A 20,970-nucleotide genomic window follows, 5' to 3' on the forward strand; every position below is an offset into this window, starting at 1 on the left:
TTCTAAAATTTGGACCAAAAGAAAAAAGCAAAAGAAAAAAATCACTTTGTTAAACCATTGCAATGGGGTCCAATGACACATAGCAGGTCCTACAAGGATGGCTATTGGCAAAGCACACCATTCTCATCTCAAGCCACATTTCTTATACCTTCTTTTTTACTGACATAAGCATTCCATAGTTTCACTTCCTTGTTCTTTCTTACTGACTGTCACTTTCTGTAAACACCCGTGTAGATTTGAAGCGCTCAAACACTTGTTACTTTCAGTTCCTCATTTCCCACTGTCTCATTCTTCCTGCTCTAAATACTGTATATCCATAAAAGTACATATTTTGCAGAAAATGCAGCACATTAGAAACATGTCTGGTACATTTTGCAATCATGTTAGTTTAAAACTTTGGTTCAGTGAGGCCTGGAAGCCCACTCCCAGGCCTTACTGCCTGCAACTTTCCAATGGATATATTCCTCCTCTCTCAGTATTAAGGTTAGAAGCAGGGCTGCTCCAAAGTATGACTAGCTATGCTGTCAACCTGATTAAGCCTTATCCTGGTACCAACAGGGTTATTGCCATTAATACCACCTCATAGATTCAAATCCTTTAGGACTCTCTCCTAGGCAATTATTATATTTGGGAATAATAAATCTAAGGAAGAACTAGAAGGCACTCAATAATCATCTAAGACAGTTTTCAAGCCATATCCATCAGTTAGAAACTTCTGAAGAATTACTCCAGATGTCTATCAGTACTCACACCAATTGGCTTTTAGTACAACTTCAATCCCTAGCATCAGCTTGGCTAACAGGTAGATTTTTTTTAAAAAAAGAACACCTTGTCTCTAAAGAGAATTTGCTCATATGAATTGGGTACGGTGAATAAAGTTTTACATAAGTTTTTTTTTTTTTTTAATCTAGGCTGATCAAGATTCTTTTCCATCAATGTCTAGGAGATTCTGATGAATTTTATACATGACTGCTTTTAGCTGATAAGAGATCTTAATATTTTATTGCAATTGCTAAATTCTGTCTTCTAACTCAAGAAGTGAATATAACCGTAAATGTTGTTTTGAGTTAGATATTGGACAATGTTTTGACATTTGCCTCATTTTACCATACATTATCTTATTTTACTGTATATTATCTAATTATCTTGCTTATTTAATTATACAGTTGTCATTGTAATATAAATTCAAAAAAAGTTGAATGCATTTGTGTTTTTTGCTTCAGTTTTTGACTGTCCTAACATTTGTTTGAGAGAGTTAGGTTACATTTAACTTCCCATGCCCCTTTAGTAACATTGGGAATAAATAAACAAAAAAAAAACACAAATAAATAAATTCATGTTCTAGATGTATAGTTATTTGGTCATTTGCAAACAAACAAGCAAAGCAAAACTAAATCATAGCATGAGAAACTATCCTCCTGCAAAGATATCATTCCTCTGTTGCATTAAAATATCTTGGAAGAGAGAGAGGGAGAGGGAGGGGAAGTAATGATTTCTTGGAAGTAATACTGTAGGTGGGCCTCATAAATAGGTACAAGAATCCAGAAACGTAGAGGCAGCTGAAGCAGGAGACAATAGGAAAATGCATGCCCAGAAGCTCTGTAGAACTGCAAGTTTGGAAACAAGCAAACAAACAAAAAAGAGGTAAGGTGCAATATGAATTGGTGACAGTTTTTGGAATGTGTAATGATGAAGATGGGTTAGGGAGAGCACTAAATATCATTGTTCTAGCTGAAATGTACGGAGAAAGACAATGAAAGAAAGTGATGGGAATTCTTGTGGATATTGTTACTGATGATGTTACTTTAACTGCTTCTAGTAGAAGGAATATCTTTCATGTGTGCAGTACACCTGTTTTGGTTACAGTTTTTATGCTCAAACTGTGAATACATGCTTGTTTTGCCTTTTCATCAAGCATGTTGTGCCTGTCTATCTCATATCATGTAAAATGTCATTTAAAAGGATAGTGACTAGTTCTTTGTTAACCAACAACAACATAAACCTTCTGTGACAGATTATGGACTATGCAGATTATGTCTTTGAACCAGAAGAAGGCTGGAAAGAACAGAGGACACAGAGAAAGTTCCCAGGATATCCTGCTGATTGTATGTAAGCTAAAGAAGAATCCCTGAACAGGACGAGTGCTGTCAACTCTGAGTTCAAGCTTTTCAGCAATCCAAATAATCAGAATCACCAGCTGTGGATCTACTCACTAGAAATGCTCTTCTCTACAGGAGGTAATAACCATTTGCAGAGCACAGATAACCCAGAGCCTTGGGGAAGAATGACAGGCAAGCAAAGGGCCAGTTAAGGATTTTAATAGAAGAGGATCAGTTAATCCATATAAGGAAAGAGGATGTGACATGTACTGTGCACTGAATGAAGGAGAGATTAATAGCATGCTGATTCTCCTAAGAATTTTTTATACCAAATGAGGTTTAGCAGAGAAAAGCAAATGCAGGATCCTGTAAAGACAATGCTAGAACTGATGGCAAAGCTGGATGATATTGAGGAACACCTAAAGTACAATTGTTTAATAGCTCTACTCCTTTGTAGCCTTCCTTGGAAGCAAGACCATAAGCTTCAGTATGACAACAGAGCTGAGTTTACAGTAAGCAAATTGAGGATTTCCTAGAATAGAATACCGAACATCTGTTCTGCCTTTATCTGAGAAAAAGAAGTAAGAAGAGAAGAGGAGGCTGATTTAACAGTGAAATATACAGGTAGTCCTCATATTACCACCGTTCTTGCCACAGTTGTTAAGTAAATCTCTGCACTTGTTAAGTTAGTAGCACAGTGGTTAAGTGAATCTGGCTTCCCCTTGTTTGTTACAAGTTTGCAAATGATGATCAAATGACCCCAAGACACTGCAACCATCATAAATACATGCCAGTTGTCAAGCATCCAAATTTCAATCATGTGACTGTGAAGATGCTGCAATGGTCATAAATGTTAAAACCAGACATAAGTTGCTTTTTTTCAGTGATGCTGCAACTTGGAATGGTAACTGTATGGTAATGGCAATGCCAGCGGGCGGCGCCAAGGAATAGGGCCTTCTCTGTGATGGGCCCAACCCTCTGGAATGACCTCCCCCCCGATATTAGAACCACCACAGACTTCCGCTCCTTCCGACAAAAATTGAAGACTCACCTGTTTCGATTAGCTGGCCTGGCATAATTATAATTGTTACAACTGTTACCTCCTGGAAATATATTCTCAACTGGTATTTTAATGGGTATGGTTTTAAATCTAATTGATTTTAGGGCTTTCAGAACCATGTTTATATTCTTCTGTACAGTTCTTTTAATTTTTTACCCTCCTCCATATGTATGTATATTTATATCTATATTTATATCTGTATTTATTATTTGTTATTTGTTGTGTAGACTGTACACTGCCCCGAGTCCTTTTTTAGGAGAGGGGGCGGTCTAGAAATGCGAAGAATAAATAAATAAATAAATAAACTGTTGTGGCCCAGCAGGAGCCGTTGCCGCTGCCACCAGACTCCGAGAGTGAGGGTCCCTATGAGTCGGCTCAGGAGGATGTGGAGGATCCTGGACAGGGTTCCGACTCTGAGCAGGGATCGGAGAGTCTGGTCAGCCACCAGGAGGCGCCTAAGGCATGGAGCAGCGGTGAGAGCCAGAGGAGGAGGGCTCCTGATGTCATGCCTTGGAGCAGTGGGGAGGAGTCATGAGACAGTGAGTCAGAGATTAACAGGGAGTTCCTGGACACCCATTATCGCCGCGCCCATAGACGCAAGGAGCGAGGGCGCAATTATCGGCGGTAAGGGCTCTCAGCTGTTGATCAGGAGACTCCTCTTCAGGCTATAAAAGGGTTGACTGTGCATACGCCCTTTGCAGCAGTCAACAAAGAACTCCTGCAAGAAGTTTTGGTCTTGAAACATAGCAGGCTGGATAGCTGCTTTCGTGTCTTGTATTTGTGAGCTTTGTCGTGGTGGTTTACTGCCATGGAACTTTCTGTCTGTCGGTAAAATAAACCCTGTTCATTTGTATTGTTCCAGAGTGGGTTCTGTGTGGGCGAAGGAGGAAGGGTGGTCAGAACAGGTAACTAAATGAGTAGTTATAAGTAAAGGAGTGTCCGTATGGTGACAGATTCTAGAGCACCAGAGAAATATTGGACTACAAAAAAATTGACCAGTAAAGATGAAAAGGAAGAAAATTCCACATTAAAAAAACTTAATATAGAAATAGCAGTTAGACTTATTTACCACTTCACAGTGCTTTACAGCCCTCTCTAACTGGTTTATAGAATCAGCATATTGCCCCCAACAATCTGGACCCTCATTTTACCAACCTCAGAAGGACAGAAAGCTAAGTCATCCTTGAAATGGTCAGAATCAAACTGCGGGCAGTCACCAGAAGTAGCCTGCAGTACTGAATTCTAACCACTGCACTATCATGGCTCATTGGAACATAGCAAAGTATTTGGTGCATATATTCCCAAGGGGAAAAAAAAAGGTGAAATATGAAATAGAGGCACGGAAGGCACTCTTGATGGTTATAGGGAAACCTTATAGTTTCTATACACTAAATCAGTTTTTTCAACCTCAGCAACTTTAAGATGCATGGACTTCAGCTTCCAGAATTCCCCAGCCAGAAGGTTGGCTGGAGAATTCTAGGAATTGAAGTCCATGCATCTTAAATTTGCTGTCCATGCATCTTAATTTGGCTGAGGTTGAGAAAAACTGCTCTAAATCATTATACAAAGTAGTCGCTAATAACAGTGTGACCTTCAAAGAAGATGCAAGAAATGCTGTAATGATCTTTAGATTATGAAAAGAACAGTAAGGTGGACATGAAGCAGCCCACCACCTCCACCATCAATTAAGAACTTTTTAAACAACTGGTTGAAATTAGACAAAACAAAATTAAACACAACTTAACTGCAGGTGTTGAAGTCAAATGATCCACTGGCATCATCAAAGGCATATTGCCCATCTTTCTTTCATGCCAGTAAATTGAAATATATAATTCATTGATCCAAAGGGCAGACCAACAAAGAAGAAAAGTAGCAGCAGCAGATATGAAGTCCACACGTAACAAAAACCTGGTTGTTGATTCTTCTATAACATGACAAGTAGGCCAGGGGATGTAAATGAGCATTCAGAATTGACTTGCTGCTAATCAGATCTAAAAATCTGACCAGTTACAAAACGTTATTTGCAAATATACGAGTGAAAACTGCAATAAAATATTTTCCCTATTAATGAAGCACCTAATAAACAGATTGTTGTTGAGCATTGCAACATAAAAAGGAATGTAAGTGGATGTGAATATAGCACCCCTATATGAAGAATTTAAATAAGACATTTATAGGAAAAAAATCACTTGGACTGAAAAATACAGAAAAATAAAACAACAAAATACAAAAGAGCATAAAGGATTTCAAACACGATGTGGATCATTTAACACAACATTAAACAAAGTGCTTCATTTTGCGCTTTGCCTATATACAAAGAACTGGCTTTTATATCAACTTCTACTGATGACCTGGTAATATTGCTGAGGAAGTAACACTGACAGAAGGAAATCGCTAAACCAGGGGTGTCCAAACTTGGCAACTTTAAGACTTGTGGACTTCAACTCCCAGAATTCCCCAGCCAGCAGAGCTGGCTGGGGAATTCTGGGAGTTGAAGTCCACAAGTCTTAAAGTTGCCAAGTTTGGACACCCCTGCACTAAACCAAAATACTGAGCCAGAGAAGCTAGGTAGGATCTGGTCAACATTGTCTACTCTCTGGGAATACATAGATTGAGAGAAGTTAATGAAAGTTATCTTCCAAACCAAAAGCACAAATAGAAGCAATATTAGTTTGTGCATGAAGGGAGCTAAAGCAATGAAAATCCCTGTGCTCTATGCCTACTACCTTCCAATTTCTGGAATTGGAATGCAATAAATAGAGTTGTGCATTATTGAAAGGCAACCATGCACCAAAGCTGTCCGCCACTGAGTCCAGGATGCAATTTAATTTGATGAGCAATTGCAGCTGGACTCAAACCCGGCAGAGAATCTTGCAGCAACTATTAGCTGTTGCTGAGACAGGCATTCATCAGTTGGTCAAGGAACAAAGAACCTTATGTAATACTTTCTGTGACCAAAATATACTGTTTGTTTTAACAGCAGAAGCTAGTCAGGAAACAGTGGAAATTAAAGATTTAGGCCTAAAACTAAACAAGCCTGCATAGTCTCAGAAACTATTCAGCCTCGTTTGCACTAATTCAAATTGAGGAAACCAACAGAGAGAGGTAAAGTATCATTTCCTGAGAACTTATGGGCACAGTAACATTTTTGAACAAGGGTGTCAAACTCAAGGCCCTTGGGCCAGATTCATCCCGCGTCATAGACAGATGCGACTCATGGGGACATCCTGGAAAATGTAAGGGGTTGGCGCCTGTTGCTTCAGCCCGGTCTGCCCAATGCAAAGAGGAAAGATTGGGCCAGTGTGGCTTCGGCCTGGCCTACCCATTGCAAAGAGGAAACATGCCAGCAGTTTGGGAAGTGGCGTCAAACGGGCCCACCCAGTTGGTCACACCCATCCAGTTGACCACGAACACCAACACCCCCGGCAAGGTCAACTACAGCTCTGAGATGGCTCTCAATGAAATTGAGTTTGACAGACCTGTTTTAGACCTACAGAAGGCATGATTTCAGATTCTGTCACAAGTCCTTAGACAGCGGAGCATCATCATGAATTATTATGGAAATGAATGTAGTTTATATAGCACTAAATGTTGAGAATGGTGTTGACATATGTAGCAGTTATTATGAAATGTCCCTACTAAAGCCTCTGAGTGAAGCTTGAAATGTACGTTGAGACACAAACAAGAGATGAAACATTCTTGATTTTTGGATTTTTTTTTATTATGTCCAATAACCACATCTTTGCTTTACCTCTGTGTATATGCTTCCTTTGAGCCCTGTCTATTCACCAAGCTCATTATGCCTAAATTACTACAAACAAAATACAGTAAAGGGCCTTTGAAAAGCTAATCCTTTAAACTGCAATAAAACAGTATTTGTTGAATAGTTCGCTGCTGTGCAGGGCGGAAAAAAGTGCATATCTTTGATTTCCTGGGAAGGGAATTAAAAGGACATCCCAAATCACCATCCCATTTCTATCTAAAACATTGGCAGTGGCTTTTTTCCTATACTATTACAGGAATTTTGTTCTATTGCCTTGATCAAAAGCAACCAACTTTGCCAGTTTGAAACAACACTACGATGTACAGACATTTCCAGAGGAGAAAAACGATTTTATTTTATATTTTATTTTAGAAAAGGAGGAAGGGAACAATTTTTCTCTGAATAATTTTGCCCCATGTCTCTTGCCTTAAGCAGGAGGTTGGACTAGAAGACCCCTGAGGTTCCTTCCAGCCCTATGATTCTATGTTCTATAACTTACCTTATTTCAGAAATTTGTTTCAAATCTTCTCATTAGGTTTCAGCTAAGTCATACATTCAATAAAAGGCAGTCAAATGTAGTGCCTGGAAAAAAAGAAGGATTTCATTCTTTGTTTCTTAGGATCATCTTGGAAACAGTCCAAACCAAACTGAGAAAGGGCCAGTGGCCCTAAGCTTTCACATCTTTTTCCTCCTGTGAAGTGAGAGTCCCTGGATCTTGATAATGTCTCTTATGTGACCTGACTATCTACTATGATTTGCTCAAATGCGCCTAGCTTACCGTGATGTTCTTTGATTCTGGATGCATGCTGCTTGATTTAACACCATTATTATTTCTTGCATTTATGAGCTGTGAAAAGCAAGCTTTATTGAATGCATAATGTCAGTAATATCCAACGGTTGTATTTCTCTGAATATATTGTGCACAGCAGACAAAAGTGTGGCTGTATTTTTTTAAAGGCCATACTGTTTGTCAGCCTTGATAGTTCTGAATTAAAAAAAAAAATACCTTGCTTGTCTTCTTATGTTTTAAGGAATTGGTAAGCTCAGGGTTGGCTCAACCCTCCAACCTTCCGAAGTCAGTAGAATGGGGACCCAGATTGTTGGGGGGCTATATGTTGACTCTGTAAACTGCTTAGAGAGGGCTGTAAAGCACTGTGAAGTGGTATATAAGTCTAAGTACTATTGCTAACTAAATAGGCTAAATTAAATAGTGTTTTGATGGAACTGGATGTTATACGCAGCAAGAGCTGCCACAAACCTTAACAATTCCTATAAATCCATATATCATAAATTTTAGTCCTAATAATTCATATTAGCTTAGAATTCTTATACCAGGCAGAGGTATCAAAGTAACGCACATAGATATTTTAGTGCTTATTAGGTTTCCTGTCAAACTTGACCTAATTGAATCATCGTCATTTTTTAAACAGTTTTTTAAAAAACATATTTTATCATCAAAGTGTTGTCCGGGTTTTCCCCTTTTTACATCTTCTAATCTGCATAGTTCATTTTACCTCATATTTTCATTTCACATTTCAGTCATCTTATTTTCTTTCCATATTTTCCAGCTTAACTTTAATTTCTTCTTAATTTATAAACAGTCTCATTATTGGCCTCTCCAAGCTAATCAGATTTTAACGTATCATTTCCATCTATTATTCTGTTCAACTATTGATAATATATGTCCTCTAATTTAATTTTATATAGTAAACATTTCACTTAGTTGATTATCATCCATCATTGTCATTGCCATCATCATTGTTATTTTTCGTAAAAATGCCTTTGTCTAGTTTCTTCATTTACAAGAATGGCTCGGACCCCCATATTTTGAGGGCATCAATGGGTGGCTTCCTTTTTAATGTCTCCTAAGAAGATATTTGCCAAAGTATCTTCTCCTGCCAAAGAAAAAGAAAGGTAGGCCGGTAATTGCTTAGGAAGATAAATTGGATGATCAGGAGCACATTCATAAATGCACTATGTTAATACACACTACTTAGATGTATTCTGTTAAATGGATATTTTGTGATTCATTATGATAGCTATTTTGGTGAGAAATTTCACAATTGTCCACTGGTTCACCCCAATACACATGAGTCAGTCCATTAGCTGAATCTATCTGAATATTATCTATATTAATTTGTATAATGACTCAAAGGTGAGTTTTTTCCAAACATTACTTGGAGTTGCAAGGAATTTAATCTTAGATTTCTGCATATAAAGTGAGTGTTCCAGAACTATGATTCCTCTCCTAAAACATTATAGAGAACTTGTCAGACAGATGCTCAATTTGGATGGCGATTGATCTTGAGGGTAAGATCTATCACTCAGGCTTTAGAAGCTGTTAAAAGAGAGAACAGGCTATGATACTTTAGCAATTAGACACATGGATTTAAACACTACCTGGGAAACCTAGGAGTAATTTAAAAATAGAAAGTCAATAATAAGGAGCTCTCTCAGAAACCAAAGATTTTAAGTGTCATAAATGCAAATTACTTTAAATCGTACCTTATATCTATTTTAACATAAACATTTTAAAAGGGATTATAAAGATGTGTCTTTCAAATCATCATTTATATCTGCATTTGTTTTTAATGCTTATTTTACAACTGTGATCATTCATTCATTCATTCATATCTCCCTTGAAGGAGATCAGCAGGTTTAATAGTTTCTCTGTTCATCATTTCAACATAACTTTTGCTGATCTTGGGATTGCTGAAGTTATTTTCCGCAGCCAGATTGAAGAAAGAAAAGCAGTGATAAGTTAAACTGCTGCCCTAGAGATGAAATTGGGGATGGCAGAATCCGTTTGGGATTTTCTGAGCTCGTCTGTGAAGAATAAGCATAAACAGCCTTACTGAGAGAACAGAGTTATGTGGCTAAGTGTGCAAATGTCTATTTTTTTAAAGGGCTTCCGCATGAACATACAGAGCCAGTTCTAAAGCAACTCCAGACCTCTAGGATCCTTGTCAGCCATGTTTGAGAGTCAAACTGATTTATTTCTGGTTCCTGTTGGGTATAATTCAAACTGCAGTAAAACTGATCTTTAAAAATGAAAGCAAGCAGCATAGAGGGTGCTTGGAGGCAGGCTACATCCTCAGCTGCAAAGTGCCTGTCTCACCGTGTTTCCAAGCTTCTAAGCTTTAAGGATATTTGGTTGAGAAAGATAACACATTTTCAATTTCCTTTCTTCTTTCCTCTGCAGATGACCAAACCAAATAGATAAAGTATGAAATAATTATAAAAATGTGTGTGTGTGTGTGTGTGTGTGTGTGTGTGTGTGTGTGAGAGAGAGAGAGAGAGAGAGAGAGAGAGAGAGAGACAGAGACAGAGACAGAGACAGAGACAGAGACAGAGAGAGAGAGAGGGGGGGGTCATCTTAACTAAGTGACTCTGGCTTACAATGAAAAAAACCTGCTTACAATGAAAAAGAAATCACAGTATATAAATAAGAACAAAGTTTAAAAGGTAGGGTTATGTTTTTATAAGTTAAAAAGTTAACAGGGCAGAGAGTATTTCTCATGACACCAGCCATCCCCAGAGTTGCCTATTGTCATGCCCCACCATATAACTTTTATATACTGTTGTTGTTCTCTATCCCCATCTATTGGCCAGAGGGACAAATTTCAATTATATTGTTTGAAGCTGACCCAACCCCTTTACCCATCAGCCCTGACTCTCCAAACAGATACACGCTGGGAAGCCAGATTCCATTTCCTTCAGCATTTGGAGAAGGCAGAAGCACAAAGAAGAATCCATCGTAATCTGTGGCACACGGTCATCCAAACACAAACCCACATCCCACACACAGAGCATCATTGGTGAGATTTAAATGACTTGTATTTATTAATCGTTCTGTTCAGCAGTAGCCCAATACTGCCTATCTTGTATTTGATTCTTTGATTTGATTCTTATAGTATGTACCCCTATTTTTCCCAGCTTTACCATATCCCGTACTTTCAATAAAGCTTCCAGATCCATGCCCTCAGTCTCTTTTATTGGAGGATAGATGGGTTTAGCTGTATGTTGAGCTGCACACAGACTAACGCGTAGTGAGGAAAGGACACATACCACTGTTCGACTTCCATGCCAATTGGCAAAGCCAGATCTCAATACTCTTTTTGAAGGCTATAAAAGTGGGGGAATCAGTCAACTCTGAGGTAAAAGGTTCCTGATGGCAGGGGAAATAACAAAGAAAACTCTCCTTTTTGGATCCCAACAACTTAAATTCTTTAACCAATGGGATCTGCATAGGGATGGGCTCCTGGGGGTTCACAGGGATTCGGGAAAACCTCTAGGTAAGATTATGTGCAGTTCAGAGAACCACCAAATCAGTCCTGGCTGGCCCCGGCCACCCCACCCTTCCCTTCCCAGGAATCCACACGTGGCCCATTTTGGTTGCAGGAAAGTGCAGGGCATGTGCGAAGTCTCAGTGATGGCGAAAAACGGGGCTACTGGAAGTTTGGGAACGGCCTCCAGAGGGCCTCCTGAGCCTGGGGAGGCCATTTTCACCCTCCCGGAGGCTCAGAAAAAACCTCCAAAACCCAAGAAGAGCAAACACACACACACACACACACACACACACACACACCGTTGTGGTGCAGGAAGTCAACTAGGCCATGCCCACCATGGCCACACTCACCCAACAACCAGGCTGGATCCACAACATACCCTGCCTGCCTGAGCAGATAGGATAGGCCGATATAATTAGGATGGACAGTTCCTCGGGTAACCTGGCCTCATGCCATGAAAGGCTTAAAAGGTGATAATCAACACTTTTGAATTGGACCAAGAAGCAAACCAAGCAAACCAATGCAGCTTGTGTAGTAGTTGTGTTATATGCATAACCATTCTTAGAACGTTCATGCTGCCATATTCTGCACCATCTGTATCTTCCAGATACTTTCCAAAGGTACTGCCATGCAGAGCACATTGCAATAGCCCATATGGGAGATGAGCAGATTACCAGTGAAGGGAAAAAAAAGAGCTTCTCAATCCAGGAAAAGAAGTAACTGGCACAGAAGATGAAGTTTAGTGAAGGTAGGAGCAGGAGTCATTGGAATAGGATGACTCTCAGATTACATGATGGGTCCATCTGGGGCAGTGCAACCCCATCCAGGACCAAAGATGGTAAACGTCTAACTACCAATGAGCCACCAACCCACACCTACTGCATCATATCGGTTGAAGATCCTTCTTCCCCATCCAAATCTCCAGAATCTCCAAACACCACGAAAGAATACTCACAATTTCACAGACAGCACTATCACACAGAAGAAAGAGTCAACCTATTCTCAGAAGTACTTGAGAGCAGGACAAGAAGTTACAGACGGAAGATCAATCTAGAAGTAGGAAGAAATTTCCTGAGACTCAGAACAATGAATCAGTAGAACAGTTTATCTCTGGAAGTTGTAGGTGCTTCATCAGTGAAGGTTTTCAAGAAAAGACTGGACAACCACTTTTCTGGAACAGTATAGGGTCTTGTGCTTGAGCAGGGGGTTTGACTAGAAGACTCCAAGGTCCCTTACAATCCTATTATTCTACATTCTCAATCAATCAATCAAACAAACTTTTATTTATAAACCGCGCCCTTTCCTAAACAGGACTCTGGACGGTGTACAGTCATTATTAAAAACCATATACATATCAAAATAGAATACATATACATAAACTTAGACATAGACGGAGGAGGTAGAAAATATACTGTACCATATTTAATTAAAATACAAATAAGATTAAAATTCCCTTAAAAATTCCACGATAAGATGTTTGCCAGGAGGTGAAAGATGGAGCTATAAATCGGCTAAGCCAGCTAATTGGAACAGGTTCTAAGTAGGCAATGGCACACCACTTCTGAATTCATGCCAAGAAAACCATGGGGATGTTTCTAGGCAGCCATCTGGAGCAACCACTGGCTCAAAGGAACATACATACATGCATACATACATACATACATACATACATACATACATACATACATACATAGCTCAGCTTCTAATTTGCAAGTGCATATCATAACTCAGAATTCTTTGGGACGATTATTTCAACTCTGTGAGTTCCTTTTAATCAAACTTGCATTTGAGCATTTCTGAATTTGTTTAAAAAATCTGAGTCACAGTCAAGATGGATGAATTTCTCTAGACAGAAAAGGTGGGTGCCCCGGGATAGTGAATTATAGATTATTACTGCTGTCATTTTATATTTCTCAGTTTGCCTTCAGGAACTCCCATTGATCCACTTCCTTTTTTAAACTGCAGTAGATCACAGCTTTTACTTTCTAGTGACATTTTGATATACATTACAGCCAGAGAGGTCAAAATACTGAAAATTGAGATGAAAACAAGACAGAGGCACATAAGATATAATACAAGGTGGTTTTTTTTTTTTTTGAAAAAGAACAAACAATCAAACAAAGCCATCTTATTGTAATGCAGAGCGAATGTTGTTTTTCCCCCAAGACCAAATAAGGTTTTGATACTTGCAGAAAACTCAGATTTCTATGTGATGGAAAATAGATAACATCAAAGTAATAATATGACAATGAGCAATAATTTGAGGGGTTATGAATTCTTCTCTCTGAAGCAACGGCTGCTTTGCTATTTGCATTCACAAGGGGACTTACTAGTAAGAGGCTATTTGTTGGGCCACTAAATAGAAGCTGCTTGGATATAATAGTCTATATAGGATTTTTCCTTATTCTTCACCGAACAGAAGCAGATTTAAGCAAGATGCATGCTACCCAGATCCACAAATTACTAAGCAAATTACAAATTGCTTATTCAGCTGAATAACATACTAAACTATAAGCCAAGATTTTTAAAAGGAAACACCTTGGTTTATGTAATGTAGTAAGGCAAAGCTAAGCTAAGCACATTATTGCATAGTCTGATGTGGGAATCTAATCTACCTTTCCATGTTTTTTTTTTTCAGCTCCAAAAATATTAATTAGTGGAAGAAGTCAGGTATGCTTATTTATAGATTGCAATGCATACAATGTTAATATTATAGCTGTTCAGCACTTCAGAATTGGTGATGAAAGCTTGCATGGGAGAATAATGTTCCCATCTGCAACTCTTCAAAGTAGCCATGTCTTTCTCCTGGGAACATACAGTATGTTTGAAATTTGCTTGGGTCACTATTTATATACGTGTGTGTGTGTGTGTGTGTGTGTGTGTGTATGTATATGTATATGTGTATATTGCTTGTCTGTCTGTCTGTCTGTCTGTCTGTCTGTCTGTCTGTCTGTCTGTTCCAGCATAACACTGAAACTCCTCAAGCAATGTCAACCAAATTTGGTACACAGATGACTTACTCTCTGGAAAAAAATATTTTGGGGGTTAAGACAGCCCTAAAGCCCCTCAGGGTGTGTGTTCTGTTAAGATGCAGCCTGTTATGCCTTAAAATGGATTCTACTATACTGCCGTAAAATGGCTTCTACTGTGCAGGGCAGTAACAGCTTCACAGTACTCCACAAGGGGGCTCCCTCTGGTAAGGGGGAAAATCCAGCATTAGAAATTATGTTTGGTCCAGACATTTTCCTCCTATAAATAAATACCAGGGCAATGCCGAGTTATCGGCTAGTCTGAGATCAAGATACAGCTACTTTAAAGAGTTGCAGAAAGAGTTATGTTTCTCTCCTATCATATACTTTGACACATCATATTGGAATTCAGCTTGAGTTATTGCATAACCATTAAAATAAAATACAAAATAGATTTTGAAAGTCTTGAGTATGGATGTTTTATATTACATAGTCAGTAACATAGCTTCTTGATCACTTTTTTCTTCATCCTTACAAGGGAAAAAAGAGTATTTGGCCCCAAAAAATGTAATGACATTGAAGTGGCTTCTCTGATATTCCATACAAAAGAATAAGGACTTGGGGTGGGGGTGGGTAAATCAGGATTTTTTAAAGAATTTTTTTATTGTTTTAATTAAACAAAAATACAAAAAAAACCCATTCTTCATTACATCTTGTAGAAAGCATGTTGATTGGTTACAAATGAATTTCGTGCATTACTGTACATCCTTCATATTTTTAATTTACATTTTAAAATCAAAGATCTTTATGTATTTTACCATCAATGTACCATCATTCTCATTTAGCTATAATTATTTAAATATGCTTTTATCTAGAATCATTTGCACTTGAAGACACAACCATCTACAGGCATTCATTAGCTATTCCTATAAACCTCCAATAATTACCCTTTTATACGATATTCCTTTTTTTTTCCAACTCACTATCTAAGGCTTATATCTAATTGCTTTTACCAATGCAAGACATATAAAAATCATTATTATCCATTAACATTTTCTTATTGTTATTATAGTTATCTAAAGAAAGAAAAACAGATTTTTTTTGTCATTTATATCACATCTCCTCCCCACTGATCCAAGAAAAATTACATCTTTACAATAAAGTCTAAACAAAAGTTTGTTACTAAAGTTTATAAGTGCCCAAGAAAAATTATGTCTTTATAATAAAATCTAAACAAAAATATATTAGTGAAATTGATGAATCTTTTTCCCATTTCGCAATTTACAGTTTATATCCAAATTATTTTTACTAATTGAGATTATTACTTCATTATTATTATCATAATGAGTTATTAATTAACAAATAAACATTAAAAAACATTCTAAAAGTGTCTAAGAAATCCTACTTATTAATCACCAAAGGTTAACTAGGTTTTGAGTTGTCAACCTTCATCATCAGCCTGTGTCTTTCCAGGAACAAAACTGTCTTATCTCTTTAGCCAGTTGTTGTGTCAATTATCTTATAAACTTCTTTATAAAGTTTTTTAAAACTTCTATCTGCACTTTTTTGCTTGAAAGATCTCTCATATAGTCTTGTTGCCCTTGAATTGGTATTAAAATTGGCATGTCTTTAATTATCCAATGTCTTTCTAAAGCTGTTTCTCTTCTTAATTCCATCATCAAATCCATATCTTGACAGTGGGGGTAGAGCTCCAGATCATCAAGTATATAATAGTAATCAGATTCACTTTTCCATGTTCCTTCCTTTCCACTTTCACTCATAGGTGCTCCATTATTAGGTTCATCTGTTATCTTGTCTTTATCTTCTTTATCTTCACTCCCTTCTTTAATTTTTGAGGCTCCAGTCCCTTCATCTTTTATTGAGCCAGACAATAATCTATCTAACTTCTTATCAAACCTCTCAAATCCTTCCAATATCTTTAGAATTCCATCCAAAAAATCCTAGTAGCATAGGGTTTCTTCATCTGTATATTAATGCATATTTCCCAGAAGAAAAGAAAAAGTTTAAAATCCAGTATCAGTCTCTACAGACAAGCTGCAAACCCTCTAGTTACAATGTCAACAAAGTCAGAGAAAATTGAGCAAAGGATATTTTGTTTCAAAAAGAGAAAAAAACCAAGTTCTGGCTTCCGAATGGCAGATTTAACTTTCTCTTATTTGTATCAAGCTTAAGGAGAACAAAAATCTCTAAGTGTCTTTAATAAAATTTAATAATCAGTAAGAGGAAGGATTATTAAAGTGAAAAAAGTTTTAGATCAGCCAAAAAATAAAAGTAGCACAGATTAGGAGAAAAAAAATCAATTCATTCACTTAAGAGGAGAAACGGGAAGCATTCCAATCACTTAACTCCACAAAACACTGCTACATAGAAGAGGAAAAAAAAACGTTCTAAGGAAGTCCAATAAAGATAAATTTCGCCGCTTTATTCTTTTGCTTAAATGACTAATTTATCTTTTAAAAAATTTCTTTGGGCAATCATTCTCAAAGAAAAAAATCTCACCAGCTGGACTCACTTTCACTGCCTTCTTTCCGGAGCTGTCTCCGACTTTGTCAGCCTGGGTGCTGTCTGTTTACCGCTGGCTTGGAGAACTTCCCTTGGGTCAATCAGGGATTTTGCAGTGTCCCTGAGACCAGCAAGGATTTGTCTCCCTTTCACCATCTCTCCGGGACGGTTTAGGTCCATACGGACCGTGCAGCTGGTAAAAGAATCAATGGAGAACTCGGACTATCGAGACCGCACGTTGTGTCGTCGCGACGTCTGGCTCGTTACTCCAGTAAATCAGGATTTTGATTTACTTTTTAAATAGATTTTCTAATTAAAGTCAAAGGAGTCTGGGAGCCTGAAGAACACCAAGAGAAGCTCTAGTTGTATACTCCTGCTGAATTTCAGACCTCTTTCTAATAAACCTGGATTTATTTTGGAACTGTGAAGTTCCAAATTGGGATTGAATGACATTTTTTTCACCACAGTTTTGCAGCCTTATTGTTTATTGCTTCTGCATCCTGTTCTTTCTTTCTTTTTTTCTGGTAGAAAGGGCAAGCTGCAAGGACTGCAAAAACAGAACAAGAGTTTGCCAATAATGTATGGAGACCCAGCCAAAAAATTCTTAGATACAACTGACATAATTGAAACACATACAGATGAATGACCTAAGGGCATCACGTCTTTAATAGAACCATACAAATTGCTGAATAGAGGCTTCTGATGACAAAATGCAAAGTGACAAGTCGCCGAGGAAAGAGACCTTCGAAAACAGCTGTCAGCATCTGCCCAGGAACAGAGAAAGGCTCCAATTTTATTGGTATTTTTTTATTTCTTAGATTTTTAGACCGCCCCCTCTCCCAGAAAGGGACTCGGGGCGGTGTACAGTCAATACAAATAAAATCAGTCATAATAATAAAATACATTTAAGATACATTTGGAGGGGGAGATAGGCTGTACTAAGAAATAAATATATTCTAATCCTAAAAACATCCCAATTAAAACCCCAAACCCAATTAAAATAAAATAAATCCCCGGGAGGTAAAACTAAGAAAGTGCCAGACCAGCTGATTGAAATAGGTGAGTCTTTAACTTTTGCCGGAAGGAACGGAGGTCGGTGGTGGTTCGAATGTCTGGGGGGAGGTCATTCCAGAGGGTTGGGCCCATCACAGAGAAGGATCTACTCCTAGGTGTCGCCCGCTGGCATTGCCTAGCAGACGGCACCAGGAGGAGCCCATTCCTGTGTGAGCGGATAGGTCGCAGGGACGTGTGTGGTAGGATGCGATCCTGCAGATAACTAGGTCCTATGCCATGGAGCGCTTTAAAGATGGTGATAAATACCTTGAAACGCACCCGAAAGGCCACAGGTAGCCAGTGCAGCTCGTGCAGGAGAGGTGTTACATGGGAGTAACGTGTACTTCCCATAATAACCCACGCGGCTGCGTTCTGAACTAGCTGCAGTCTCCGGATGCGTCCCAAGGGAAGCCCCATGTAGAGGGCATTGCAGTAGTCCAGGCGAGACGTCACCAGCGCATGAGTGACCGTGCGCAGGGCACTCTGGTCCAGTAGGGGGCGCAATTGGCGCACCAGGCGGACCTGGTGGAACGCCCCCCTTGCCACGGCTGCCACATGGTCCTCCATTGACAGCCGGGCATCGAGGAGGACGCCCAAATTGCGCGCCCGCTCCACGGGGGACAGTTGTTCGCCCCCTATGGCCAGCGATGGAGTCAGCTGGCTGAACCGAGGTGCCGGTACCCACAGCCACTTGGTCTTGGAGGGGTTGAGTTTGAGTCTGTTGTCCCCCATCCAGACCCCGACGGCTTCCAAACACCGGGACATCACTTCGACAGCCTCGTTGGGGTGGTTTGGGGTTGAAATGTACAGCTGAGTATCATCAGCGTAAAGATGGTACTCAACCCCAAAACCACGGATGATCTCACCCAGCGGCTTCACATATGCGTTGAACAGGAGAGGCGAGAGGACCGGCCCCTGTGGCACCCCACAAGTGAGTGGCCTCAGGGACGACCTCTGCCCCCCTGTCAACACACATTGCTTCCGGTCGGAGAGGTAGGAGCCGAACCACCGCAAAACGGTGCCTCCGACTCCCATCCCCTCCAACCGGCGCAATAGGATACCATGGTCGATGGTATCAAAAGCCGTCGAGAGGTCTAATAGGACCAGGATAGAGGAACAACCCCTATCTCTGGCCCTCCAGAGATCATCAACCAACGCGACCAAGGCTGTCTCAGTGCTGTGCCCGGGTCGGAAGCCGGACTGGCGTGGGTCTAGATAGTCGGATTCGTCTAGGTGTCGTGGAAATTGCTGCGCCACCACATTCTCAACAACCTTCGCCAAGAAGGGGAGGTTGGAGACTGGACGATAATTAGCTAGCTCCATTGGGTCGAGCGAAGGTCTCTTGAGCAAGGGTCTCACCACCGCCTCTTTCAAGGCGGTTGGTAAGTATCCCTCACCCAATTAAAATCATTTGGTGCTCAGTTTGCTCCTTTAATGGTCTTAACTTAACAAGAAGAAAGTATTCAGCATTGAAGAGAACACCAACAACATAACATCATCTGAAAGATTGATAAAACTAAGGAGGCATGTCCAAACATGGTTTTTCCTCAAGCACATTCTACTTGAATTTACACATAATGAATTCTCTTTAAGAAATACTTAAACATTTGGCCTAATTCCTAAAAAACTCCCTGAAAACTTGAAACTAATAAGAATTGCCCATGATGTAATTTTTTTTAAAAAAAAATTAAATTAATATTAGAATGTTACCTTTTTTTAAATTTATTATCTGGTTGTTCTTGAACTTGCAAATGATTTCTTCTCTTCTGTTAGCTCAGTCATGTAATGGTTTCAGCCTTTCCTAAAGGATTATCCTTTCTCTAACAAAGTGGATTTTTATCAACTGCTTCCTGAGATATAATGAGTGGACATGAATGTCATATCTTGTTCTTTCTGTGCACATGGAAATTGCCCTAATCCTTGTCTGCACATGTTTGATTTAGTTTCAGGATTTCAATGAGAAACAAAAGGATTGAAAACAAAAGCTGAATAAGACAAAGGACAAATTTACAGAATGCTCCCACTTGAGACAAGATATAAAGCTGTTCCAAAACTGGCTTAATATTACTTATATGGTGGGATTCAGCCAGTTCGCACCTATTCAGGAGAACCGGTTGTTAACTTTCTAAGCAGTTCGGCGAAACAATTGTTGGAAGAAATCTTATTTTGTTTTTTTTCCACTTTACAGGGCTAATCCTGTATGGAAGGCAGGAAGGAAACATTCTGGTGTTGTTTCTAGCCTAATCTTTATTGCCCTGCTTACAGAAACTGCATCTCTGGTTAATCCTTATTACATTGTAACAGCTAAGGCGAAACTTCCATCGACGTGAGTGATGTTGAGTTGGCCACAATCAACCAGTCACATGACCACCAAGCCATGCCTACTCAGCTGGTCATTAGGGCAGAGAACCAGTTATTAAATTATTTGAATCCCACCACTGATTATAACTCACATTATTAACAGGAGTCAGAATGGCTGGGCAGCTTCCAAAGGCCCCTGGAGTGTCATCACTACCTCTTCACTTTGCTTGCTCACTATCTGGTCAGCCAACTGCACCCAACTCTGAAAACCATCTATCTTCCATCAACAACAAGGTGATCAACAGAATGTCCCAGATGGATATCAACTACAGCCTGGATGCCCCACCATCAAAGACTGAAACCCTACAGGCCACCAGCCAGCTGTCCAGTGGCAAGGCCCCAGGATCTGACGTGATCGCAGCAGAGGTCTATAAGGATGGCAGTGAAGTGCTTGTCAACAAACTCACTCACCTGTTCCAGTCCTTCTGGAATCCAGGAACCATTCCTCAGGATCTGAAAGTTGCATCCATTGTACACCTCTACAAGAGGAAAGGAAATCTACAAGTCTGTGATATAATAGAGGAATATCACTGCTTTCCATTGCAGGCAAGATCCTTGCATGGGTGTTTGCTGAACCACCTGACTGACCACCTGGAACAGGGTTTATTACCGAGACACAGTGCATTTACACAAAGAGTGTGGCAGTGTGGACCTAATCTTTGCAGGCAACAGCTCCAAGAGAAGTGTCAAGAGCAGAATCGTGAATTGTACACCACCTTTCTGGATCTCATGAAGCCTTTTGACACTGTCACTCATAAAGGTCTATGGTGCATCATGTTGAAGTTTGGGTGCCCTGATAGATTCATCCAAATGGTATGTCAGTTCCATGATGGTATGATAGCTCGTGTTCTGG

Source organism: Natrix helvetica (genome assembly GCF_964273705.1).
Source record: "Natrix helvetica genome assembly, chromosome: 3".
In the NCBI taxonomy this organism is placed as follows: Eukaryota; Metazoa; Chordata; class Lepidosauria; order Squamata; family Natricidae; genus Natrix; species Natrix helvetica.